Source organism: Gavialis gangeticus, unplaced genomic scaffold (genome assembly GCF_001723915.1).
Source record: "Gavialis gangeticus isolate Ggan-Ray unplaced genomic scaffold, GavGan_comp1, whole genome shotgun sequence".
Classification (NCBI taxonomy): Eukaryota; Metazoa; Chordata; order Crocodylia; family Gavialidae; genus Gavialis; species Gavialis gangeticus.
This window is the reverse complement of record NW_017729004.1, coordinates 27,135,220-27,162,931: the sequence shown is the minus strand read 5'-3', so window position 1 is coordinate 27,162,931 and position 27,712 is coordinate 27,135,220.

Below are 27,712 nucleotides of genomic sequence, written 5' to 3'. Positions count from 1 at the left end.
AGGACATGCTTTCACAGTTCAAAGCAGACCACCACATCCAGAACATCTTCCGGGCAATAGCTGCCCAGATGGCAAGGCAGGGGGCACACCTAGCAGTAGTGCCACATAGAAGCCAACCCTGCAACCACAGACCACTGGCAGCTGGCCCAGAGGGGCAGGGTGCAGGGAACTCTCAGGGCTACTTCAGCAGTTCAGCTGGCATGAGGGGTAGTGTCCCAAGGTACCAATTGGCTGGGCCCCAGAAGCTCCTGACAGCTAGTAGGCTTGAGCTACTTGCCAGGGTGGCTTTTTATACTTCTGAGGCCAAGACAGGGCAGCTTTTTATATTGCTGGGGACAGCACAGGTACTGGCCCTAGGCTCTAGCTCCCCCTGCCTAAAGTTCTGGGAGGATCCAGGCAGGGTTATTTTGCCCCAAGTGGCACAATTTGCTCCACACCAAAGTGCATGTCTGAGCATATGTGCTGAAGCAAAAAGCCCTGGCTCAAATTTGCACTGCTTCTATTTGAGTTGCTGCAAGTGCATGTGCTTCCATGTGTGGATGCACCCACTGAGTCTTATTATATCTTTATTATTTTGTATTAATAAAATATTATAGTTCTTTTATTAGAAAAACTTCTTGTGATGAAGTCCTTTAATGAGACACAAGATCAAAATATCATACTTGTAACCAAACAGACACATAAAAAGCTGCTTTTATCTTTTAGAATGTCTGGGATGGCTGAAACTAAAAGGTTTTATTGACTAGGGGCAGACATTACACATAAACTGGTTTAATTGATCAGAAACTGGTTTAAATATGTAACAGAACAGATGTTCAGTGCACATAAGCCAGTTTGAAAATGGCTGAAACTGGTTTGAGATCAACCTGGTTGAATGTAGTATCAGACTTAACTGATTTGGGCCAAACTGGTCTATGCAATGTCTGTGCTAGATCCCTTGCTGGTTTAAGATAAACCAGACTCCCCCAGCATGTGGCATGCTCTATGGGCTGGGCGGGGTTCTCTGCTCCACAGCAGGGCTGTCCCCTCCCCTCTGCTCCCTGGCTGCAGCTCCGGCAGAGACTGCAGGTACAGCAGGGTCTGCCTGGCTTCCCCCTATCCTACCCCCCACCCCTCACTGTTCGCCTCTCAAGCAACAATCCTCCCCACCTTCCCTCCCATCTCCCACAAGCACAGACCACAGCCCTATGGATCCTAGGCATGTGGTATGCTAGTTAACACTGAGAGGTATCTGTGCGTGGTCTCCAATTTTACTGGGACAGGCAGACACAACAGTGATTTTTTTGGAGGGTTTTTTGGAACTAATAAACAGGTCAGCTGCTAAGCTGTTTAAGAAGAGTTTAACTAATGGAGAGAGGCTATTGTTCTGCTGATGGGGTGATAAACATTGTTATCAGCCTCCTTCTGGCTTGTTTGCCTATCAGCTTGCTGCAGACAGTATAAAGAAGCAAGAAGGGAGATTGAAAAGCTCTGTCTCACTGACAGATGCATACACTGCACAAAAACCCCTGCCCCAGAGTTCTAGCAGGGGCTGAGGGCTAGCAACACTCCTGCCTCTTGAGCAGCCAGTGGGGAAAAGCCTGAGATGGCGCAGGCAGACTTCCCCAATCAGAGTCCTGTCGGGGCCTTAGCAGCTACACTCCCCCTCCCCCCAAGCTCAACACTGTACAAAGGAAAGGAGGGCTGCTCCAGCATCCCCCAGCTTCTAACCTGAGCCACTGCAGGCATGTGCCTGAATTTCCTCAGTCCAGAGAAAATGGCTGTCTGCTTACAAACCAGTTCAGCCTATCAAAGTTTGACTAACCTGTAAATATTGAATCAATTCAGACTCAGGCTTTTTGAATGTCTGTCCCTAGCTATTAAGTCTACTTTACTCTTCAGATTGTTGCCAATCGTGATTATAACATTTCTCATGATATTTGATTATATCCTTAAAGACCTTTATCCTGGAGTCTTGTTAATATTAGACCTGGCTGAGAATTTTCCATAAATATATTGAATAGAAAATTCAATTTTTGCAAGTTTCTCTGGGAAAGTTTCAATTTTTCAGATTTTTTTGATTTTCCATTAGAATACCCAGGAGATAGAATCAGACAGGGAACCCAGACCACAGCCAAAAGCAAAGATGCAAAGAACTTAAAAAAGGAAATATACTGACATTTCCAAAATAGATTTTTTTCAGAATTTCTGTAGTATGTTTTTAAAAAATATTTCAAATTAATCAACTTCATCCTGTACAGCTTTTACTATCTCTAATGGCTTTGTGAGAAAATCAACTTTCATGTTTTCAAAAACAATATTCTAGTTTCCAAGTTCTTAAGCTTGAAAATATTATACTGAAATTCTCCCCTCCACCTTCAGCAAAAGCAGAACGAATGTCTTTAAATTTATAATTTTAAAAATATCATATTATTTTAAATTCACAGCATGATTTTGGATGGCCTGACTCATGGTTTTCTTTGCTGCTGTTATTATTTATGCATTCTCTGGCAAGATTGTATTCAATATCTACAGTCTGAATTTGCAATGTTGTTTGCATTTTATATATATAATTTTGATGGAACATCCAGTAGTCTGTTTCACTTTCTGTATGCACTGTCACTGTATGCCCTGTCTGGATTGTAAGAATGATAAGGAAATGTTGAAATCCAAAAAAAATATAGTGGGGAGGGAGTTGAGAATGAAAGTATCCTGATTGCACAAATTGTTGATAGTAGGTTTTGTAAACTTGCAAACTATTTTAACCATATCTTATTTTTTAAAGGAAGATTAAGTACATGAACCATTGAAGGTTTCAAGTGTTTCTTTTATCTTTCATACCTGGATTATCTAGTTACATCTGTCTGTGTTTAACTTATTGTTCCTGAAATTTGCATAACACGAAATTCAGCCAATGTGACATAATTAATTTCAGTGGCTTTTCCTGTATTGCATTCAGCAAATTACAGAGTCCATAGCTTTCTGAAATTACTACATATATATTTTATGCTTCAACTTAACATTATCAAATTTCTACTTGTTGGGAAATGGTTTTTCAAACTTTTCCCCTATAGCCATAGGAGAAAGCATTGGCTTGTCTTAATGGCTAGAGAATCTAGTGAGATCTGTAAAAATGAATGCTATGTAGTTTCCTACATCTAATATAATCTTGGCTCTCAAGAAAAATATTGAAGATGTTTGGATTATTTTAAGGCCATTCGTTTTAAGGCCATTAATCACTCTCAGTAATGTGACTAAACTGATTGTAGTTAACTGAAGTTAGTGTAACCTAGTGTTTTATGAGGTCAAAAGGTCACAGTATAAAATAAGTCTTCTTTGGACTCCATTGTCAGAGCACAGAAAGATATGCCTGTCATTGAGATGCTCTTAGGCACCAAGGGAGAAAACTTTCCATTGACCAATGGAAGAAGCTTTTCTTGTGTGTACTGAACAATGTAAGTGGACATTAATAGGAACAAAATTCTTGTGTATTTTGCCCATCAGAGAAAATATCCATGGAAACATCTGGAGAAAGAAACATCCTGAATTAGAAAGAAATGTATTGTAAACCCTTTACCTTAGAAAGGATCCAAAATAACTCTTTGGCTCTGAACACTCCTTGACCTTTGCAGTGGATTTTGCTGTGGATCTTAAAGGATCTATGTCCCTAGAGTAAGACATACTTGTTTTTTGGATGTGATGTGCCTCTATTCTGTTTGTGTGTTCAAGAGACAGATCTAAATTTGCCCCTGAAAAGAAGATTGGATTTATGAAGAGAGCAACACTTACAGTTGCATTAGTCAAGTTAAAAGAAAATACTAAAGGAATATAAATCCTCATGTTTCAGAATTAGAAGGAAATATCCTGAAGATTGTTACCTCATAACAGTTGACTTCAGGGTTTCTTCCTCTGAAGGACCTGAAACTAGACATTCTCACAACCTGGTGTCCTAAATGACTCAAGGGTCTATGGCAAGTCCTATGACTGCTAAATTTACAGCAAGTGTTACTCTAAAAATAAAAGATTAACAGATGCAGATTGGAATGTGAACTAAAATAATAATGAAACCTGTACTTAAGTATGAAACCTGTAGTTAATTATGCAGTTAACTTCTAGTTAATGCCTAACCAGCCAGAGCACTGGGTGTACTCAGGTCAATAAGACAAAAATACAGTATGATTCATCTAAGGCATGGATTATATCTGCCCTGAATTTACTGCTTTTCACTGACAAAACAAACACACTGCCAAGAAAGTCAAACCTTCCATGCACCCCACAAACCTTTAAACAACTGCGGAGAGTTTTTAACTCTTTGGTGACTGGGTAGGATTTGTTCAGAATAAAGCACATTGCTGGAATCAATCCAGTGAGAACCCACCATCAGAGTTTCATAGTTGTTAGGGGCTCAGAATATTTATATTACAGCTCTAACTTTGCTTCCCTTAGAACAGATCTCCCATCTTTCATTAGGTGAGTGTTAATTAGTGTTACTCTTTTTCTTAACCACACTCCTGTCACTTACTCTGCTAAACTAAGGGACACCTAAGAAAAGCATTGAGTCTAGCATATAGGATGCAGTGAAGAATTCTTCCTTCTAGCTTTCTACCACCCTCTATTCTACCACCTGCTACTACCCAACCTTTACACTACGATTCCCTACATCCGTACACTTGGATTCCATACCAAGATACTGTTAGCAGCTTTGGTGTGCTGGATCTAGCTCAGCTGAGCCTAAATGTGCTTTTCATGACCAGTGTTTACAGAACATAGTTGGGAAATAGTCCATGACCTGTTTTATTCACCACCCACAGAAACACACATTATGCACGAGCACTGCATTTTTCTAGAACCCTGTCTTCATGGATCTTTATTCTCCATAGTACCTGACATCTGATTTTGCCCTTGTAATCAGGCCTGTCTCACCCCTTGTTCCGTTTAAACAATAGCCAACAAACATTACAATAGGCAACATTGAGTGCCTATGGTTAACGTAAGTATATACAGGCAACACTGTAATGCCTTGTAGAGCACACCAGAATCCTGCTGTGTAACCCATATTGCATGTTGAAACAAGAAATGTAACTTTTCTGTGAACATCAGTTTCTCTCAAAAGTCAGATAAATGATCCTATTTTCACTTACCATGGGACTTTAAAAGACAATTATACCTAGGTTGTGAATGATGTAGTTCACCTTTAATGAATGCATTCATTATCTCTAGCTTTTAGTTCCTAAAAATGCACATATTTTACACACACAAAAAAAATTCCACCCTTGTTCTCATTTGAGAAATGATGGGGTTTTTTTAAAAGTTTGAGGCAAGTTTGGTCATCTGTATGAGTTATGCAAGGATAGGAAAAACATACAGATTACCAGGCTTTAAGAGTGTTTTAGTGCTTTTATCTTGTGCATAGATACTCAAGAATGGCAGAATTGTACTTTTGCAATTTTTAAATATGTCAGAATCCCTGAACCTTAAAAGCACTAACTTATCTGCTGCTTTCTCTATATACATGTACACTATTACAGGGCAGCTATATATATTGTGCTATGTTATTCAAATGGAAAACCAAGTGTATGTCTTTTAGGCATCAGTAATACAAATTTACCTATCAGACTGGATAAATTGTAGCTTAGTTCAGTTCAGCATCATGTAAGAGGGTGGAGAACAACATATATTAAGACTTAGCTCTTATCTTTTTCTACATCCATACATTGAGATCCTCAGATGAAATACCAGTATTTTATGGAAAGGTATTATTGAAATGAATTTGGTGTTAGATAATGCTACATTTCTGAATAGAGCTTACTCCCTGGTAATTTTGAATATTCTGTGAGAGGTCAAATAAAGTGAGAAGATGTTGCTACTGAATTGTGTTGAAATATCTCCTCAGATTCTTTCCCTGCCATTTCACACAGAGACTCTTGAATCTTCCTAGAGGGTTGGAAATGTTTAAAAAGGATTTCATTTGTATATTGAGCATTGTGGGAAAGCTCCTAAAGGGGCATTCTATCAAGTAGCGAGTCGTCCTTAGCAGTGGCTCTACAGGAAATGTGGCATGTTTGTTCTAAAACCAGCGTGCAAAGACTAGATTAGCAAAGTGAATTTAGCCATGTAGTTGCTATTCTACTTATGCTCAGAACACCCACCTAATGTTGGTGGCACCTAAATTTCTGCCTTTGGACAAAGAGACCACCTCAGTCTTGACAGATGGGTGCAGCTTGGAATCTGTTTTATCCTAAAGCCCCATTACGTAAAAATGCATAAATTGTCCTCACAGTAGTGGCCAGAACCCAGACTCCAAAGTAAGAGCCCTAAGAATTTGAGTGCTTATTTGAGTCACCCTCCATCTTGCAGCCCACACCACTGCACTGTGTGCCCTCTAGGGGCACCAGATATGCATTCCCCCCTCCCTGACCCAGTGCACTGTATGCCCAGGCTCATCCTCAGCTCTCCCAGCCTCACTGTGCTGCAGTGCTTTGCCCCTAGGGCAGTGATGGGTAGCAAAAACTGAAGGAGGAATGGGGAGCCTGAAGACTTTGGTTGTCCTTGAACCATGTGTTAGGGAAAGTGGCAGCTGGGAAGGAGCCTAGGGGCTCTAATTTAATTGTTGCAGACTACATGCCAATTACACAGACGGGACCTAGGAGGTTAAGACACCATCGTGGGAAATGCAGCAAGATCAGTTCTTCCCTATTCTGGGACTTGCCACCCATTGTGATGTAAACATACCATTAGCTGGCTACAAGGTGGATGTGAGTCTAGGCCTCAGTACTGAACTTTAAGGTGAAATTTTCACAGGTGACAGAACACAGAAAAGTCATGTCTCTCTTCTGTCTTCTTAGATCAGGGGTGGACAAAATGCGACCCACAGGCCACATGCGGCCTGCCAGGCCATTCTATCTGGCCCATGGGGCCCCTAAAAATTTAGAAAATGAATATTTACTTGCCCCTGGCTGCCTGTCATGCGGCCCTTGATGGCTTGCCAAAACTCAGTAAGCAGCCCTCCGCTCGAAATAATTGCCTGCCCCTGTCTTAGATGATTCTTTATTCAAGATAAGTGGATACTCCCAGAATCAAAACGACAGTAACAATAATTACAGGATTTTGTCACTTCCAAAAGAACTGTTAAAATGCCTACTTTCTAATATGAGAGAGTTGTTTTAGCTTAACTCACGATATGAAGATTTCAGGGAGAGCTTGGCTCCCTTTTTGAGGTCGCACCTGACTATGACACTGTTAGCTAATGCTGGAGAGCAAGCAAGAGAATGACCTTTTCCAGCCTTCTACAACAAAACTCTAATGCATTTTTGAGAGTTCCTTCTGTCTCACTAGTAAGCCCCAATGACAGTTCGGTCCAGATGTTATAATCTGAGTCACAGAATGTTAAGCCCATTATTGCCCTCATTGCAGTTCTTGTCTGAAATTACCAGTTACATAGTCCAGAACACAAACCAACAAGAAAAACTCAATCAAATGCAGAATCTATTAGACTGCTTCTTTGAAGTCAAAATATTTTTTAGTTTTAATATTGCCATTATGGACAACAATAATTTCTACAAAGTCTATTTATAATGCTTATGAATGTTCAGAGATTCGGCTAATAACACATTAGCACTTAGCCAGCTGGAGACTTGGTGACAGCCGCCAATTAATCGGAAAACTTCTAATAAACAACAGATCTTCCCTCTCATAAAATGTATGGAAATGGACTATTGTTATATTAAGTCAAATGCTATACTGAGAAAAAATCAAAGCTTCTTGTAAAGTGACAGCATCAAATTCCAAGTGAGAAACAGAACTATGTGGAACTCCATGTTCTTGGACTATTTTCTGCAGAAACTGTGAATCCACTTAAGATGCAAAAGTTTTCATCATTGTTCTCACTCAGACCATTTATATCTGTGATTGTTCATTCCCGGAGGGGGAGGTTGGGGGCGGGGAAGGCACATGCCACCTACTCACTCCAGATCACTGAAATGAGACAGCATATGCCAATAAGAGCATCTGAGATCCAAAGCTTGTGGTAGGGCTGACATTTAGTGCCATTCCTGAGACAGCCATGTTCCCTCATTTTCAGGCTTTTGCACTTGTGAAGCAGAAGCAAATGTGTAGAGTATGTTTTGCAGCAGTGCTCTTGGGCATGGCATGGAGGGAGTGTAGATACTCCTCATGCCTCCTCTCTTTCAGATGCCACAAGACTGCCTATGAATGGTGAGCAGCCTGTTTTCAGCAACTGTTCATGAGATCTACAGATACATTAAAGACAAGAACATTCCTCAAGGGCTCAGCAACTTGTGTTACTAACGATTTAGGCACGCCTCACATTCCTGTTCACTGTTTTTTCCATTAACTCACCTGTTTTTTTCCAGTGACTACTATATTGTACCTTCAGTAATGGTGACAACCCATAAAAATCTCTATTAATAAAACATAAGCTAGCACAGCAGTGTTTGTGTATTGTCAAGAGTAGATTAATGCTTACAGATGCCTTCATTTCCTACAAAAACCTTTCCATTTGACTTCTATACATCACTGCAATGCGCCAGACCAGTTACTAGCCTAGGCACCACACTGGAACTGAACATACCACTCCTGTGTCATCTGGCACTTTTACAGATGAAATATATTCCTTTTTTTTCCCTTCTACAATCATGTGGCATGCAAGGTAAATTTTTTTATCTTAAATAAAATAAAGTCTTGTAAACCTATGTATTGAGGGAAGCAGGGGAGGAAAATTCCTATCTGCTGCGGTTGAATATAGAGTGCCGGTAAGACCTCGAAACATCTGCTAAAGGTCAGTAAATTGTCCTTACTTATAAGATGCATAAGTAGACAGACATAAAAAATGGAGTAATGCATTCATATACCCACAACCCTAAACTAGTTCATAAGGGCAAGCATACATATATAAAACAGTTCTGAAATTCACCTACCAGATCCACACTTCGGTTCACAAAGAGGATGAAGTTGGCTATAGAGCCACAAACAAGAATTCCCCAGAGTTCAAGGTATTTAGGTCCAGGGTTTTGGTGACAGTTCTGTGTGCCAGTGCAGGATCAGACCCTACATAGATGTGGCCAAGATCATGCTCTACCCACCCAAGTCTTCAGTCATGCTTCCAACTGAGGCTTTGAAGGGCTCACCCCCCTGCACCCCTCTTGAGCCCTCACACTGGCAGGTCTGAGATTGGGTGATGAGGACAAGCCCAGAGCAACATCACTGGTGGCATTTTTGGTTTGGAACATGCCTGGGAAGTTCAGAAGGTGAGGTATGTGTCTGGGCCACTACTGCAGAAGTATAGACAAGCCCTTAGAGAAATAAGTAAGAAAAGCAATTTAAGCTCAGGGTTTAATTTGAATTTTGTTTGGGTTTGTACTGATGGAACATTTTGGTTTGAGCCAAATCTAGCCAATGCTCCAGAACCCTGGATAAAACAATAAAACACTCCCTGGTTTGTTTGTGTGTGTGTTTGTTTGTTTGGCATATTTCCTTTTTGAGGTATAAAGTCTCCTACTTCTATTGTAATGGGGACAAGAAATCTCTAGACACTGTTCCTCTCTCCAAAGATACCATACAGTAAATATATGGTACAACACAAAATTCTGCTGAGTATAACTAATACATTAATTTGAGAGGCTGGCACTTCTTCCAGCTCTCCTTTGTGACCAATCAAAAATGCAACATAGTCCTGAGATATTACGATATGCCATTTTGTTCCCGGAAAAACATAGTTTGATTGGAGCCAATTAGTAAGATTAGAGTTAAATGATTTACATGATGCAATAAAAAAGAGTCTGCTATAGGCAGCACTCAGCTATGCATTTATAAATATGGCTTTCCTCTAAATAAATGTATGCCTCTTGCCAAGAAGCTTTGGAATGACCTCTAAGATAGGATACTTAACTGTGCTATAATCTTGCTTCCATTTTAATTAGGCTTTAAATGGTAAATATTTACTAATTGCTCTTTGGGCAAATAATTAATCAGCAGGACTTAGTTAGCATTGTTCATGGAAAGTTTATCTGACAGCACTTTCAGATCAGAATCTGAACAGGCCGGTTGCATTTTAGTGTCCTCTTCCCACAGCATTTTAGATCTAGCTGTTTACTTACAAAGGCTTGGATTCACAAAGTGGCTAGAACCAGTGAAGACCTTAGGTGCCTGAAAGTTACTCACTGCATTGCCTAATTTTTAGGCACCCCTGAGTGTGTCTACATGTGCATTTACACTGGCTTACATTTACTGTGCAGTAAATTACTGCACAGTAAGTGGGAATAGGCTAGCATCTACACGTGCAGACACGTACGTCTAAATTTAGTCCCAGGTCAGAGCAGCCCGCCATGTGCCCCTGTAGCCACCAAGGGGAGCTCTAGCATCTGGCCACATGGCTGCCAGCCCTTGGGACTAACTTTAGATCCAAGTTGAAGCTACAGCTGGCTGCTAGCACTTGGGATTAACTTAAATCCCAAATTGAAGCCAGAACCAGCTACCAGCACTTGGGACTAACTTTAGTCCCAAACTGAAGCCAGGACAGGCAGCCAGACAGGAGCCCTGAGGACTGGACTCAGGCTGACCCCCTAGTTGCTGGGCAGACCCAGCAGGGAAGCGCCCTGGGTTACTGCACTGTAATGTGTCTACATATGCATTACTGCACAGTAACTAATCGAGCGTAAACTTGATACATGCCTGACGCAGATATCAAATTCATGCTCAAGTTGACATGACACCATATTTACTGCACAGTATGGGCATACATGTGTAGACATGCACCCATACTATGCAGTAATTTCAGTTACTGCACTGTATATGCGCACTTGTAGATGCACTCCCCTCTTCCCCAAGTAGAATTCAGAACTTGGAGTGATGTGCTTAAGCTCCCTCTGCAGGGTAACAAAAGAGATGTGTTCCTCAGAATCAGATCCAACACAACCAGCTTGGTGGGGAAACACAATCAGTATGCAGCTGCCTAACTGTACACCATGGAGGAAGGCTGAAGGACTGAGAAGAGAGAAAGCAGAAGAAAAGAATATTTCATACTGCAGTGAAGGATATGTAACTTAACAAACCATAGATTCTCTCTTATCCTCATTGAAGCTGTTCCACTGTCCAAAAAAATAAATAGAAAAGTCAAAATTGATTAGACCAGAAAGAAACACAAGAAGAAATAGAGCTATGTGACCTAGTGATTGTAGAATTCATGTAGGAAGGGGAAGATCTGGGTTATGTTTCTGTTTCCAGAACTGTCCATGTATTTTGTTCATTGATTGGTTAATGCAAATATGGAAAAAGAAATATGGGAACTAAGAAAAGAACTCAAATCTTCCTTTCTTCAGGTAAGCATCCTCATTGCAAGGTTAGGGGGTCAGACTCACTCTTCCATGTATATGCCCTTCATTTATCTCTGACCACTTTCAAGATTCTCAATGAATTTTGACTACTTTGCTGCAGGAGGATTGGTGAGCACTTTCCCAACTTCAGATACAGTATTGGTTAGCCAATTTGGGCTCTCTCCTGGCACATGTGGGTTTGAATCCATTCGAGAAGATTTCCCCTGCAGCTTCTAGGATCCCATGCCCTAAGACTGACCTGTCAGGTATATCTGCTGTGAGACTTCAGTATGTGTTTCCATGGGGTGCAGCTGTCTTGACAAGATACTCTACTACTTCCAATGGAACTCCAAAACGTGTACCATGGAACAAAGAATCTTACTGCTCCCAGTTTATCCAGCCATGTTGCTATTACTTCCGAAGACTGCACTAAATTCAGCAAAACTCCATCAAACCAAGGTTTCTTTGTACAAGATATTTTGACCAAACCAACTAGAGTTTTTAAACAAATCTTTTTTAATCAGAAAAGTCCCAACCAGCAAGGATGTAAATTTTAGGAAGCAGCAGGTAACCTAAGAATTTGTCACTGTAATGCTCAGCCTAAATCACCTGGGTAGAACACATCTTCTGTATGTTCAGTCCCTCCAACTTTTGTGTAAGAATCCAAGTAGAACCAAATTAAGATTATGACAATATATTTGTTATCCCTTCTATCTAAATGAAAAAAAACCCACAAGGATTTAAGGAAATAGTAAGTTTATGTTCTGTTAGAAGAGGAACTGTAACTAGAATCAGCCATTGGGGTTACTGGCACCAAGCAGTTTTTTAAATGAAACTCTGGTAATCACGAACAGTTCAGTATGACATTCTAACAGTGATATGATTTGGATTTAGCCTAAGAGAATTCTCTACCAACAGCCCCAGTAAATTTGCACATGGGTATTATCACCTTTAGAGTACACACTGAGTGCAGCTACCATGCTAAAGAACATAGAGAGAAACAATTTCTTCAGGTATTTATATCAAATATTGTTTAGGAGAGAGTTCTTTGAAAAATTTTATTTTTTTTTGTTGGAGATTTCAATTTTTTTTCAGAGTCATATATTTACAACAATTAAACAGAATTATAAAAGACCAGGGTGAAGATTATATGACATGGACAAATCAACGTGTCCTCTGTGTCTAAAATCACACTTTCCAATATCTTTACTACTCTGGAAAAGAAAAAAAAAAAGCATTAGAAAAATGTTGTGAAAGAAACTCTAAAAAAAAAAAAAATCACTGCAGACAAAGCAAAAGATTTTGCTATGATAAAATCTAAATGTTTCATACTAAAAAACCTGAAATTTTTCAAACATTTTTCTTTACACTTAAACACTTAAAATGAAAATTCATTTTAAAATAGAAAATCAAAAGGTTACATCTGAAAATAATTAAAGATTAATTTCAATGTATCAGGATGCTCCATTTTAATTAAATTGAAATCAACACATTTCTATTGAGTGTCTTAGTGTCAATAACTTATTAACTTATTCACTGGCATTCCTTAATGTTATCTGATGCCTTGATCCAATAAACATCTTAGGTGGCTGGATTAAAGTTAACCCATGCCTTCTTAGTATGCAATCAAATTAGGGAAATTGAGGCATACAACATTACTAGAGAAATGTTACAAAACAGTACAACATTGCAAGCCTGTGCCAAGTATAACTAGCAGGGCTGTGTGAAGCTTCAGTCCCTGATCCGATTCGGTGGAGATTCGGCCTGATTCAGTGCCCAAATCTCTGAATCTGAATCAAATCAGAGGATCCTGTAATCTCTCCGAATCAAATTGGAACCCTCCAAATCAATTCAGAGAGATTCAGAAAGATTCAGACATAGAGACACCTTTAAATGTTTTTTCTACATACCTCTAAGTAGCAGGGGCTTGTGAATGCTGTGATGCTGGGGTGCATGGAGCATCCCACAGGAGCATGGGGAGCTCTCCAGTGCACTTGGCAGCGGACTCAGAAGTGGACCAGAAGCATTTCCGGTCCACTTATGGGTCCGCTGAGGTGTGCTCCTGGGGGCCCCTGATCTCTCCTGGCTTGATGACTGGTGTCTCCTCGGTCTGGGGGGGGCACCCGAGGTCCCCGTGTGGCCAATCGCCAAGCTGGGGAGGTGCAGGTGGGGGGGGTTCCCGCACACTCCCCGGAAGACACAGAAGTGGACCAGAAGTACTTCCGGTTCACTTCTGGCTTCACTGCCGAGCACGTGGAAGGCCCCACTGCACTCCTGTGGGACAGTCCATGTGCCCCAGCATCTCAGCAATCATGAGCCATACCGACTACCTCGAGATATGTAGAAAAAACTTTTAAAGTTGTGTCTATGTCTGAATTGCTGGTTCTCCAAATCAGCATTGAATCTTCAGATTTGGATCCAGCTGAATCGAATTAGGGACAGTGATCCGAATCAATGAATCAAATCACTCTCCGTGATTCAGGCTGAATCCAAATCCAAATGAAATAGAGCCCACTTCGCACACCCCTAATAACTAATGAGAGTTTTCTTTCTTTCTATGAGGCCAACTTATACTTTGGTTCCAAATTCTTTAAGATTTAAAAACAAATTAATTATATATATTCAGTTATAGTGCTTCCAAAAGGAAGTCCTGAATGATGGCTTAGTAACAAAGGCCATGTGCAGATGTGCCCTTAGGCACCTAAATTTGGGCTAAGTCCTGTTTAGGCATTAAATCAACTAATTTGGATCTGGCCTGTAATTTTCATGCTTTGGGGCATACCCAAACTACTATCTGATACTTGTCAGGAAGGAATTTCAATTTCCAAGCTACTCTGTAACTTTCCAAGGTGGAACTGATCATGTTTGCTTATCAATAAGCAGGCAGTTGCCCAAAAGGAATGTGAGGAAACATAGTTCCTTAATGAGCAGAGACCATTTCTCTTTGTTATCATGAAGTCTGTAGCAGCTCCTTAGTTCTCATAGCATTTGCCTCTGCCTTCAATGCTTTATTGAATTTTTAGACAGTTCTTTTTTATACAAGTCCCTAATTCTATCACACTCTCAGATACAATATATAACCAGAATAAAACAGTGTTATATGATGTCTTTCATTCTAAGGGAGCCAAAAGCATTTTTCAAAGTATCTAATATAATCTAATATGAAAGACGTGTAGTTAAATTATCAGTATCTACAATGGAATCCACTGACATGGATATGAAAGACAAGAAATAGAGACAGCGGATGTGAGAGGTGACAAGGCATATCATGCCTTCTCTGGTGACAGGTCTTTCTATCCTTGATGAAATGAAGGCATAAAAGAAATATGTTAGTGAGACCATTTTCAACATCATTTTATTATCACATGTAAATGACTGATCAGTGAACACAGTAGTATGCTAAACTCTATTAGAGTCAGAAGAAGCTGTTTCTTTCTTTCTTTCCCTCCCGTGCCCCAGCGGGTTCAAATACAGACTGGTAGCTTTCCTAATATGGATTTTATTTACAACATAGCTGTTACTATTAGTACCTATTTTTCAGAGATTCTAAGAGCCCCTAGTCATGAACATTTTCCCCTCAAATAAATACAGATTCACAGATAGTGTTACATTCTTTGTCGTGAAGAGATTACAATTGACAAATTACAACTGACAAGACAAATGGAGGGAAGGGGGAAAAAAAGGAAGAAAGAGGGAATTGCTAAAGGTCAGACTTCAAACCAGTGGTAGAACCAGAAAGGAAATGCAAGTCTCTCTCAAAATGTTGTACTGGACAAGGATTATATGGTCTAACACATTCACAATCTATTTCCTATCTGTTAATGAATACACCAGCATCCTGGTGGGATCTTTCGTAGAGTACATTGAATAAACATCTGTATATATCTCTAAGTAAAATGCAATTTCCTTCAACATTGGTGTCAAGGTACAAATCTACAGCTATGAGCTATCATCATTTTTGGTGAGAAATCCCTGTGAAAACCAGTGGGAGTTTCATGCATAACTTCAGGACTCACTTAATCTTTCGTCCACACAGGTATTGGTTTTATCTAGTTCTAAAAGAATTACAACTTTCACTTATTTCTGGAACAAAAAAATGAGCTAGATGTTTGAAACATATGTTTCTTCCCATCTTGTTTCCACATAGAAATAACTAAATGTGCCAAAATATCCCTTTCCCTGTGTACTTCCAGCTGGGATAAGAACTGGGACTGCCAGATAGCTCGCAAGAAAACTTGCTTCTCATAAGATTTCCAGTCTGATTTGGCTGATAGTTTGGAAGATGATCTGAATTAAAACCAAATTCCAAACCTTTCAGATTCACTCATCAGAAGTTTTTTTTCAAGAATATATCAGGCAATCAAAGGGAAGTGGATATTTTTCCTCAGGATGTTGCCTTAAAAAGGAAAATCCCACTCCAGCTCTCAATTGTAAGAAACCACTAATAGTATTTTCTTCTTTTGCATCTTTTTATGTCATAATCCCATCTAAATTACAATCTCATGCTGATTTTATCAGAAATAAATGCAAAATATAATGTAAGTTATATTAATTTTTAAAAGTTCACCGTATTTTCCCCACTGTAAAACTTACTATGAGAGTTAGTGTTAAATGTCATAGATAGATGTATCTGTGGTCTTGTTAAAATCAGTTTCATTGACCAACTGCTGCAGTAAGACTGCAAGTTTTATATCTTCATCTGGACATTTTGTATGTATCAACCTCTTCTGTTGCCTTGCCTGTTTGAAGTTAACACAATAAAATATTAAGAGGTGGATAATAAATTAAGTAATAATGTCACTATGGGTCTGTTATTTTAATTATAATAATGAGGTAGAGCTTTCATCTTCAAGAACAGCACTAAACAGTGTATCTTCAATCCTTCATTCTTTGAAAATTATGACAGTGGTTGGAATGGTAACAGTGTTTGTATATATGTGTAAGTGCAAACTTACACACACACCACTCACCATTCATCAACATTAAACATCTCTGTATCTGCCTGTGCTGCTACCATACCTCATAAGCTATGTAATTCTTGGTTCCTCTGATATCCAGTCTTCCCTATGGGCCCAACTCCCTGATTCTGTATCGTTTTTCACAGTACATTGTAGACCCTTCCTGTTGCATGCATGTTCCCACACTCACTTGGTATCCAAGTTAGACAGACAGAGACTGATATTGACCTGGAAGAAAGCATTGCATTTGATTTTCTTCAATGAAATTAACCTAAAAATCTATCTTTTCCACAAAAAATTCAATTTCATCTGAAGACCATTTTCCAAGGGAAAAAATCATTTAGACTAGTCCCAAGATCACTAGATGGTAAACATGCTGATACTCAGTTCATGACCCTTAGAAAGAACCATGCTGAGTCAACCATACAGGGAACCCAACCTATTTCCATGGGAGTCTAGGTTTTCTGCCACATGAAAAACAATCCTTGTAGTGAGATCCTCCAGGAGCGCCATCTGTTTTGCTTATCATATAAAAAGCTAAAGTGTGACTTATCCATGTTCTGTCAACCTCGACCTCAAGAAAATAAATACAATAATAGGTATCTTTCATCTACTGTATTCTGAGAAGTAACCCCATTAGAGTCCATTGATTAATACAAACATAAAATCGATATAAGACAGAGCAGAATTAGACCCTCTCTAGAAGGCCATCAGATAATTCACCTTTTGTGTTGGATTGCAGCAGGTGGAGGAACTACTTAGTGGGTGAGTCTACATATGCAATTAATGCACAAGAAGCTTACTGTGCAGTAAAAATACATGGGCTAGGAGGGGGTACCAGGGCCAGGTCTGGGCTCAGGGGGTTGTCCCACTTCCCAGACAGCTGTTTCCCAACCCCCTGCCCTGATCTGCCAATCAGGACAGGGGGCGGGGAAACAGTTGTGAGGGAGGAGACAGTTCCGCCTGCTGCCTGGGCTGACTGGGAGCAATTTGCTCCCACTCAGCTGTCTACATGAGCAGTACTGCACAGTAGCTAATGTGCAGCTAATCTATTACCTGTATTTACAGGTAGAAGAAAACCACTCATCCTAATTTACTGCACAGTAGCTGCTGCACACAATTAAATGGTGATGCCTAGTGTGCAGTAGATTAGTCTACTGTGCAGTAAAGTGTCTCATGTAGACACACCCAGTATACATTATAGAGACAGAATTTGGCTTTTTCAGTTTTAAACCTGAAATCTTCAGTTTTACTTTCAATATGCTTTTATTTCAATGGCTGCATACACATTCAAATGATCTGGGAGAATTCTTCTGGGTTTGTTCTCTGGATAGAAAAACTTACCCAGAGATGCCTGAACAGATATATAAATGCCAAGCACCTGAAGAGCAGAGAGCCTGCAGTGTTGATGCTATACATCCAGGGGCCTCTGTAGATATCTCAGTATGCTCTTCAGGCTCTCTCAGTCTGCCTGGAGAGATGGTAACAGTGCACAAGGGCAACCCTAATTAGCTACCCTAAACTGCTCAGAATCAGTCTGTCTCTCCCTGCAGCATAATGTAGGATTGTGAAGGGGATGTGTCCTGCTTTCTGTGCTGTTGGAGCTGCAGAGTCCAGCAAGTGACACACTGTCTCCCGGAAGGGGAGAGTGGGAGCAAAGCACCCTGGGATGCTGAAGGAATATTCTGTGGCTTCTCTCCCACTGTCCTGGGAGTGATTTAACCATGGTTAGTCCAGGTTATTTTTCTTCTTGAAAGGCGTTTTTTGATCTGAGAGAAAAATCCTGAACATACATACCCTCCTGGTTTCTCCTGGGAGATCAGTGACTCTCCCAAGAGACCTGAATATTTTTGTAAAGCCAATGTCTACTATGGATGATGATCTATCATGTACCTCTTAGAATCTTTGAGAAAACTTCCAAGTCTTTCAGAATTCAAATCTTGAGATAGTTGTGTTGAATAGGATATGAGAGCATTTTCTACAGATAGTCAAGGATTCTGTCAATTATTTTCCAATGAAAATTCTATAAAAAGACCATTTAATTAGTAAAATCTCAATTTCACTGAAACTGTCTAATGTCCCAATATGAGATATATAAATGAAATATTTTATTTCATTTTGCTTTAATATTAAAAGATTCTGGTTGGTTGAACAGAACCACACTTTTTTTCCCCTTTTGAGCCAGTTCAGCATTAAGTAGCATCTGTGCAAAGTAGCATCTGTGCTGTACTGCCTCATGAGAGTTGGAGTTTGGGTCCTCACATCATTATTCTTCCCTATGAGCCAGACTCTTTGGCTGAATATCTCTGTCTAAATGCACCATAGGAGATATATTACTGTTATTTCATGAGAATATAGCCTGTAATTCAGTATGGATTTCCTATACTAGCAAATACCAGGATAAAAGAATATGTATATATTATAATATAATGCGTTTGGTGATTCATTTCATAGTGAAAGAGTGGCCAGGGGAGTGATCAGAAGTACATTCCAATGAGACTTTGGTGTGAACACCTGAATGCTCATGACATATGAAAATCAGGTAATTTATGTTGGTGCTTAAATCAAAGTATAAGGTGGGACCTGGGTTGGGGGAAACTTGTTTACAAAATGTTAACCTTAATTTATAATACCAACATACTTAGAAAGTAATGGTCATAATGCATACAGAGAGACTTATATGTATGATAGTATCAGTGGGCAAAAGTCCATGGCAATTCTAAGCATAGTATTTTGATGATCAAGACAAATGGAATACATAAAATGCAACAAGATATATATTGTATGCATGAAAATCAAGATTTATTGTCCCCATATAGTACATATTGACCCCAGTTTTTCTTGACAATATTTATTTCTTGGATCAATACATCTTGATATCACTTCAGTAGAAGTCAGTATTTGCTAAGATTAATAATTAATATTAATCTGAACAAAGACTGGAATAGCAGGAGAAAACACACAAAAATATCAATTAGGGTTGAAAAAGGAACATAAAAAGGAACAAGGAGAGAAGAGAGCGTTCTTTATTTAGACTAATATGCTGCAAATATGAACAATTCCCTTCACTTTGTTATTTCCTTTCCTTTTGCCTCCATAAGATTAAAAAAATATTCCAGGCAAAGTTATTTCTGAGTTGTTAAAAATCCTAACTTTTTGGATGGTTGAAGTAGCTTGAGGATTCTGACCCAAAGTCTTTTCATGTCCTCACTTTATACCAGAAATATTCTCTTGCAAACTTTTAGTTCATGTGATATATCCCTTAAAAGTGTTAGCAAATGAAATCAGGGAATGAGGGGATGTGCCATGGGATCTGGAGGTCTTCTGGTATAATGGGAACTTATCTAGGAGGGGTTTTACTGTGGAAAAATCACCCTTATGAAAGGTCCTGTAGGAGACTCATTCATGACTTAAACTAAAGCCACGAGGAGATGTTCATTCTTTCTGATCTTCAGGGACTGGAGTGGTAGAGCAAAGCCTCCCACTTAGTCCCAGGCTAGGGACCCTGCCAGGCCTGTGGGTTCTGGGTTTTTAGTTTAGTTTTTTTTTTTTCATTTGTTTTCAAAGCAGGCACCAACAGCCCTGAGTGTTGTGCTATAGGCACAGAGCTCAAGTGCTGCAGGTGAACAAGATTCATCCCCTGTGCGGCACTTCAAAGCCAGTACCTGCAGCCCCACCAGGAGCAGAGGGAACAGGGACAAAGCCCCAGTCTGTTCATCAGACCAAGCAGTCCCTGATCTGGAGAAGAAGCAACAAGCTCTTCTCCCAGACCAGGCTGGGAGGGGAAGGAAACAGCAGTCAAAGCCCCAAGACCAGAGCAGTCTCCTCTGCTCCCCTTCCCTCCCAGACCAGACCAGGGGTTAGGAAGCATATAAGCATTCGTTCTTGTAAGAGAAGTCTCTCACAATGGAGACATTCTTACCATGGAGATCTTCCAGGTTGTCCCAGAAGGGATATGTTACCCCTGGGAGAAACTGAATGAAGTCTTATACACCTGTCATTTCTACTGAGAGAACAATGATTGTACCAGTGGAAGTGTAATGCCTGTTCATGGCCTAAGTGTGTATTGTTGATAGCCTTTTTGTTGGTCCAGGGCACAAGGCAAGTTTAACTCTCAGCAGGCATAGCAACTAAAAAGCAATTTAGGGAAAAGAATAATATCCACTAGTGAGAATCATAAAAAAACTTCTATTTATTCTCCATAGTAAACACTGAATATAGAGAAATCTTGTCTTTGAATGCAAAATCTTTTAACGCATGCACACACACACATACACACACAAAAGAAAAAAAATCCAATGTTGTCTTATTCATCAGTATAAATCTGCCAGAAAGAGACATTTCCTTTTCCTAACAAAGTGCCTAAAATGATGATTAATGCAGTTGTGAATTGAGTTAGATTAATTAAATCAGCTAATTTGTGATAATATGGCAGTTTGCAATGCATTTGACAACATAATTTAGGCTCTTAGTTCACCAATGAAAAAGGACTTGAAGATCTATTCTTCCCACTGTATTTTAGAAGTGGAATATTTCTTCCATTAATGATGATCCATTTAATGATCATAGTCACATCCAAAAGAGACAGTTTTGTCTGTCATGGTACATAACTTAAATCAGCCTGGACAACATTTTTCTTCTTATTTGGGTACATGTGGGAGGAAGATGGTGAAAGACATTAACTATATTTTGGAACCAAAGGCTTATGATCTACAATGCACTGAATCTCTGGAATTACAAGGTTATATTCTGCTCAGGTCGCCAGAGGTCTCCCTTCTGCTCACACAAATGATTAATGATGAACACAGTTCTACGTTGTTACAATGTGTGATATATTCAGAACAAAGAATATTTGAACTCTTCCTTCTGATTTTTTCTTACACCAGGAAAAGTGCTAGAAAAGTCACTGAAGATGGTAGAGTTACTTTTGGGCTCTAAGAGGAAGATCATGTCTTTTGTGCAGACATTATAGATACTGTTTTTAATAAGGACATGAGATTGGCTTGACCTTTATTTTGTGCTGTGTTTCTGCTCTGCTCTGCATTTTCCTGCGGACTTGCTGCTGGCTGCATCATGAAAAAATGACCACATTTCAGTGGTATTCTATCTGCTGTAGCTGAAACAACTTTTGAATGAAAGGCAAAATATCAGTTTAAATAAGTAGTTTTATAACAACATACTAACATCACCCTATCTGAAAGAAAAGTATATGTGGGAGCTGTGGATAAGCTAGAAATAATAGATTTTCTATAAATTACACTTTTATCTTTCTCATAATGAACTAAGGTGGTATCGACAGTGTATCATGAAAGATGGTAACAGCAAACCAATAAAATGAAAACAAATAATGAACTCTTTCTACAAATAGATATAACGTATATTTGTTCAGCCCTGTTCACTTAAAATGCAGTTTAATAGCTATTTTGGAGTTAGCTCAAATGTCCTAGAGCTGTAGTTTGAACACAGTGGATATGTGCGGTTTCTGCAAAGCCATTAGAGAACATTAACAGTAAGTAATATGATAACATGGGCTGTGCCTCCTGGTACTGTATGTACTGAAATGCTGCTCTCCTTAATATTTTTATTATAGAGTTTTATATGGTGTATTATTCTGAAGCTGAACTAATTTCAAATTTTTCAAGTAACCAGTCACTAGATCCTGCTGTCATTAGGGTTAGTGACAAGTTTCTGAATGGAATAAAAAGTAGTTATTAGATATTGGAGAACAGTTCTCTTTGGAGAAATGTAAAGAGCATTCTAAGAGAATAAAGGAGCTCACTAATGCTTTAAGAGATGGAAATTCAATATAAATTGTAATACAAATGTGGTTAACTCCTTTTATATTGAATACTTTCAGAATTTATCATTCTGAAAGCTGCTGACATGTTTGCAGTTGAGAGTTCTCTGATTCATTCACATTATAATGTACAATTTATTTACCAAAATATAAATACGTGTGCATGTGTATATAACTACAACTATACAGGTAAATCAAAGATCGATCTCTCTCTCTCTCTCTCTCTCTCTCTCTCACTCACTCTCCCCCTCTCTCTTTCACCAAGATTAGGGCACTGTGGTAAAAGATAATGTCTGAGTGGGAAAGTAGAGGTATAGGCTAAGTACAGACAATGAAAAAGTGCAAGGCTGAATCAATTCAAAATTTGCAAGTTAGTCCAAGTTGCACAGACTGAACCAATAAGCAAGTGAACAGACATTCATGTCTTATTCTGGAAATGCATCTACATGCCTGCTGTGGCCCAGGCCAGAAGCGAGGGGGTGGTAGAGCACACTTCCCTACTCAGCTGGAGCAGACCGCTTGGGCCAAGACTAGCCCACCCACCCTGAGAGTGGGGGTCATAGGGAAGGTACAAAGCACCCTGGGATGTTGGGAGCCTGAGTTAACTTGAATCTGGAGGGATATGGAACAGAAGTTCAATAAACCGATTTAACCTAAATCAATTAAGGCTGATACTACATCCATTCATGCTTATCTTAAACTGGTTTTGGCCTTTTTGAAAGCAATTTATGTGCACTGAACTTTTGTTGTGTTACAGATTTCAACCAGTTTCCAATGACTTATATCAGTTTATGTATAATTTCTGTCCCTAGCTATAATGACTAACGTGAGGTCACTCACCAAATGACAAAACCAAGAAGAATCCAATTTTTCCACATTGCAATTCAGTACCTCAGGTCAGTGCTCTAAGAACCACTTACCATGTGGTACTTTCCTAGTACGTTGTAGAATCCTTAGTTAACCAGATAGTAGACTATTTCAGAGTGGTTCATTTTTTACTGACGTACCCTAATAACAATCATTGATTCTAAAGCCATGCTTAGTTTCTTATGGATATTATTAACAGATGAAAAAATAGCAGAAATTTTCTGACAAACACAGCACTTTAATTAGAGCAACTCTGAGATCCGCTGTAATTGAAGTGCCACAGCGCCTCATATATCAGCATCCCCACGCTTCAAAATGGTGTTGGGGCTGCTTTAGTTCAAGTGCCCCTGCTGCCATGGGGACACTGATACACGAGGTATGGGAGGGTGCCAGAGCACAGTAATTACCATGCTCCAACACACTAGAATAATCATTTATTGGGCTTGTGTGCAGTTGCTCATGTACAGGCACCCATTGATGCTAGTGGGGTGCACTATAGGTTCATAGGGTCTGTCTGTATAGAGTCACAGTCAAGGCCTAAGTTACTTGCACTTTCAAACTGTAAACGATAGCAAGACTGAAGTAGTAAAGTAATTGTCATGTATTTAACTGGGTCACCCCATATATTAAAGGATGAAGTCATGCTCCCCTTTCTCCATAATTTGCTTATTCAGGGGAGGAATTTTCCTGTCATTCCTTTGGGATACAGTTAAAATAAAGTAGCTGCCTGCCTGACGTTCTCTTTGTTGAATTCAACAGTCATTTACAAAAGCTGGGACTAGAACTTGAGTTTTTACCTCTTCAGAAGCTCTAACATCCCCTCCAATGAGTGACAATGGGCCCTGTGCCTATAACATGGTTATATTCAAAAAGTATTAAAGTATCAAACAATGAAAGGATGAAGTAGTTACAAGGCAAAAAGCAGGTGTATGTGCTTGGTTTTTTTGCTTTTTTAATGCATTTTTGCCTTTTCTTTTCTGATAAATCTATCATTTAGACAGGGTACTTATATTTTTTGTGAGAGAGAGAGAGAGAGAGAGAGAGAACACTGCTTTACATTCTTAGCCTTCCAGCTTCAAATGGACAAAAAGGAAAGAATGTGATAACAAAGCCCTGCTACCACCTATATGTACAATAACCAAGCAACCTAGACTCTTTGGACACAGTGAGAGGGCTTGGAAAATAAAAAAAACTCTGAATACTGGTTTTAAAATATTCTAACCTGAATTACTTGATATAGTGCAGCATAGATGTCTGTGTATCTGACATGTCCTTTCCTAAATCCATACTAGATAATGACATTTAATCTGGATGACATTATACACACATCACCCAATAAATAAATAAAGAATCCTCTTTTAGCTTGGAGCTTGTGCTAATGAGTAATAGGCCAGAGGAGGGATCACAACTATATGGGCCTGGGCAGATCCAGGATTGGAGCAAAAGGGGTGTGCCCACATCCTCTTTGGCTGCGTGGCACATACATGTGAACTCTCTATACACACTGACTTTTCAGCACAGCTCCTGCCAGAGCTCCATTTGCGCTGTCAGCTCTCTGAGCTCATCCCTTTACTAGCAAAGGCTCTGGCTGGAGTTTCATCTCCTGTATGGGTCCAGAGCCCTGGGGGTGAAGGCTGCTGCCATTCACCCTCTCTCCCTCCCTAATGAATGCAGTAGCAGAGGAAAAGAGGGGATGAACAAAGAAGGGATGAGCAGCAGCAGTGGCGCTCACCCCTGTCTGGAGCTGTGTGAAAGCAGAGGCTGTGGCCAGAGCTCACACTGATCAGCTGGGATCTAGGTTCTCCATTTCCCATTGAAAAATGGAGCAAACCACAGATGTTACCTTTTACCAGAGGCAACTGTGGATTTCTCATTTTACCGGAGAAGCCCATGGATTTTGCAGTTTTGGGATGAGCCCCCTGGAGGCTGGCAGATCTCCAGCCTGAAGGGGCTGGGAGGAAGTTGCTTGCAGCAATAAGCAGCTTCTCTGCATGGCTTCTCTGTTCCCTGCCACACCAGATCATGCATGCTGGGCTGTGGAGGCCCCGGGTGAGGGCAGAAGGGCAGGAACCCAAGTCCACACCCACACATGGATCTGGGGAGTGGGTCCCCTCTTTCCCCTAGGAGTGTACACAGTGCCAAGGAGCCAGCCCCAGCCCCTGGCTTAAGCCCACAGCCAGCCCCGGCCTCACCCTGCACACAGATCTGAAGGCACAGGTCCCCCCTGCCCCTTGGGGAGTGCGCACCCTAGCGGGGAGCTAGCGTCCACCACCAGAGCTCGCAGCAGGAAGGAAGCAGGAGGGGAGCTGGGCTCTTACTAGGGACAGGGGGCTGTGGATCCGGGTCCCTGGCCGCATAGCTTTGGCATCTGGGGGCCCCCTCCAACAGGCCTGGGGAGGGGCAGGGGGCACCAACAGGGCTGAGGGTTGTGGCAGGGGGGGACTGAGAGGGATAAGCAGGGCCAGGGGGCTGTGGGACAGCAAGTAAGAGGCACCAGCAGGGCCAGGGGGGGCTTTGGGGGGCCTTTAAACCCCCCAAAATATGTGATTAAAATTATCAGAGAATTTGTTGGGTTTTTTTAGAGAGTTTGTGATTTTTTTTATCCAGGAAAACCAGGATCCCTACTGATCAGCTGGTGTGCTCAGAACTTGTGGAATGTGCCGAGCTTCAGAAGTCATGCCAACGTGTTCGTAAACTTAGAGAGCTCACTGCACATGTGCCACACAATCAACGGTGGGTGGGAAGGGTTGCAACTGTACCACTGCAGCCCCTGTGGATCCACCCCTGTACTTGGTAGACTAATAACTGCTGTTACTTTTCTGATAAATTATGGCCCTGGTACGTATTACACTTAAGATGCAACTGAGAGTGCTCCCAGATGCAGGAACTTACTACTTGCTAGTGCTGGGGGAACTCAGGATTCGGCCCACTCCTTGCACTGGCAATAAGATATAGGATCTGATACTGGATCCCACAATCAAACCTTCTACCATACCTGTGATCCCATGGCACCTTTACTTGCACATTTGCCAGGTCCTATGCTGCATACTTAAAAATAAAATACCTGTCCAAACCATGATAAATGTGTGACAGAAGCTTTAGAAAAAAGCAACCATTTGCCATCTATTTATTTTTTTCCCCACCCACTCCTCTTAGAAGGTGAATATGTTGAAAGCCTCATGAACTGAATACTGGTATTCCATCATTAATGTTGCTATTGATTCTGCACCTGCTCAGTGCCAGGGTGAGTGAAGCAGAGCAAAGATTCAAATGTAAAACACTTCAAATGGCTTTTGACGTTCACTTTGCAGGTTTATTTTGGACTGTTCAAAAATTAGCTGGCACTCTAATGCTGTTAATATTACCTAGATGAATGGACAGCACAATGACAGATGTAAGACTGGGCTGACAAATACAAGGTAATGAACACTGGAAGGAATAATTTGAACTACTTATATGCATTATTGGGTTGTAAATCAACTGCAAGCAATCAGGGGGAAAAAATCTTAGGCATCACTGTGGACACCACAGTGAAAATTTTTGATCAATGTGCACCTTTCATCTAATATAAGAAATAAGATAGAAAATAATACTTACTGTATTGTAATCTAGTTAATTATTTTAAAGGTTTACTATTGCCTATCACCACAGTACCTTAGGTTCTTACATGCAAGAAAGACAGTAGAAAAGTCCTTACTGACCTTCAGAAACATCTGGGAGGAGGAGAGGGGGAAGGAGGGTTGGTTTTTTTTTTCATTTCTAAGATTTAAACTCTGTTTGGGAACTTAGAGGATTTCATTTTAAAACATTCTTGTTTTGTTAATTGTTTTTGGTATAAAATTAGTGATAATTAATGTTGTGAGGGTTAGTTTTAGGGTGTTATGCTACAACGCTATAATGCTATTATATAACTCAGTGATACACTCCCATTTTATTGGAGCTACACACATCTATATTAGAGTAGAGTAGAAAGAGAGGGAGTTCAGATAAGCAGCAATATTATTGCAAGTGGCAGCCAGTTACCTACTCTGTACCTGAAAATACTTAAATAATGAAATACTGATGGATTTAGGACAGTATGACCTATCAAGACACATCAGTTCTAAAGATACAAAGATAAGTTGGCCTACTTAAACTTAAAACTGCATACAACCACCTGTCAGTTGTTCTTTCCTGGCTGCTCTGAATATAAATTATTTTACCTTAGACTTTCCAGGCTTAATTCTGCTCTGGACTAAATTTAATGCTAGTATATTCCATTTACTCTAATAGAGTTGCTTCCAATTTAGAACACTGTAAATAGGTCAGTGTTAGCCCATTAAACTCAACAGGTCTTATTTAAAGTAAAGTTTGTTGAAAAAACTTTGACAGAACAGTTTGGAAACTGCTCTTTATCAATATCAAAATGCTACATGAAATAGTGTCAATTTTGTTTCAGAGAAAATAGTGAAAAAATCTACATTTTGGAACAAAGAAAAAATTATTTCCTTTCATATTGACTTTTTGTTTGGATTTTTAAAATTCTATTTAATTTAATTTGAATAGAATCATAGAATCAATGAGTCAGAAGGGACCTAGACCGATCATCTAGTCTGACCCCCTGCCATGGGCAGAAAAGAGCACTGGGGGTGGGAGGGGTCATAAGACCCCAGCCAGGTGCCTATCCAGTCTCCTCTTGAAGATCTCCAGGCAAGGTGAGAGCACCACCTCTCTGGGAAGCCTATTCCAGGCTCTGGCCACCCTTACAGGGAAGTAGTTCTTCCTAATATCTAACCTAAACC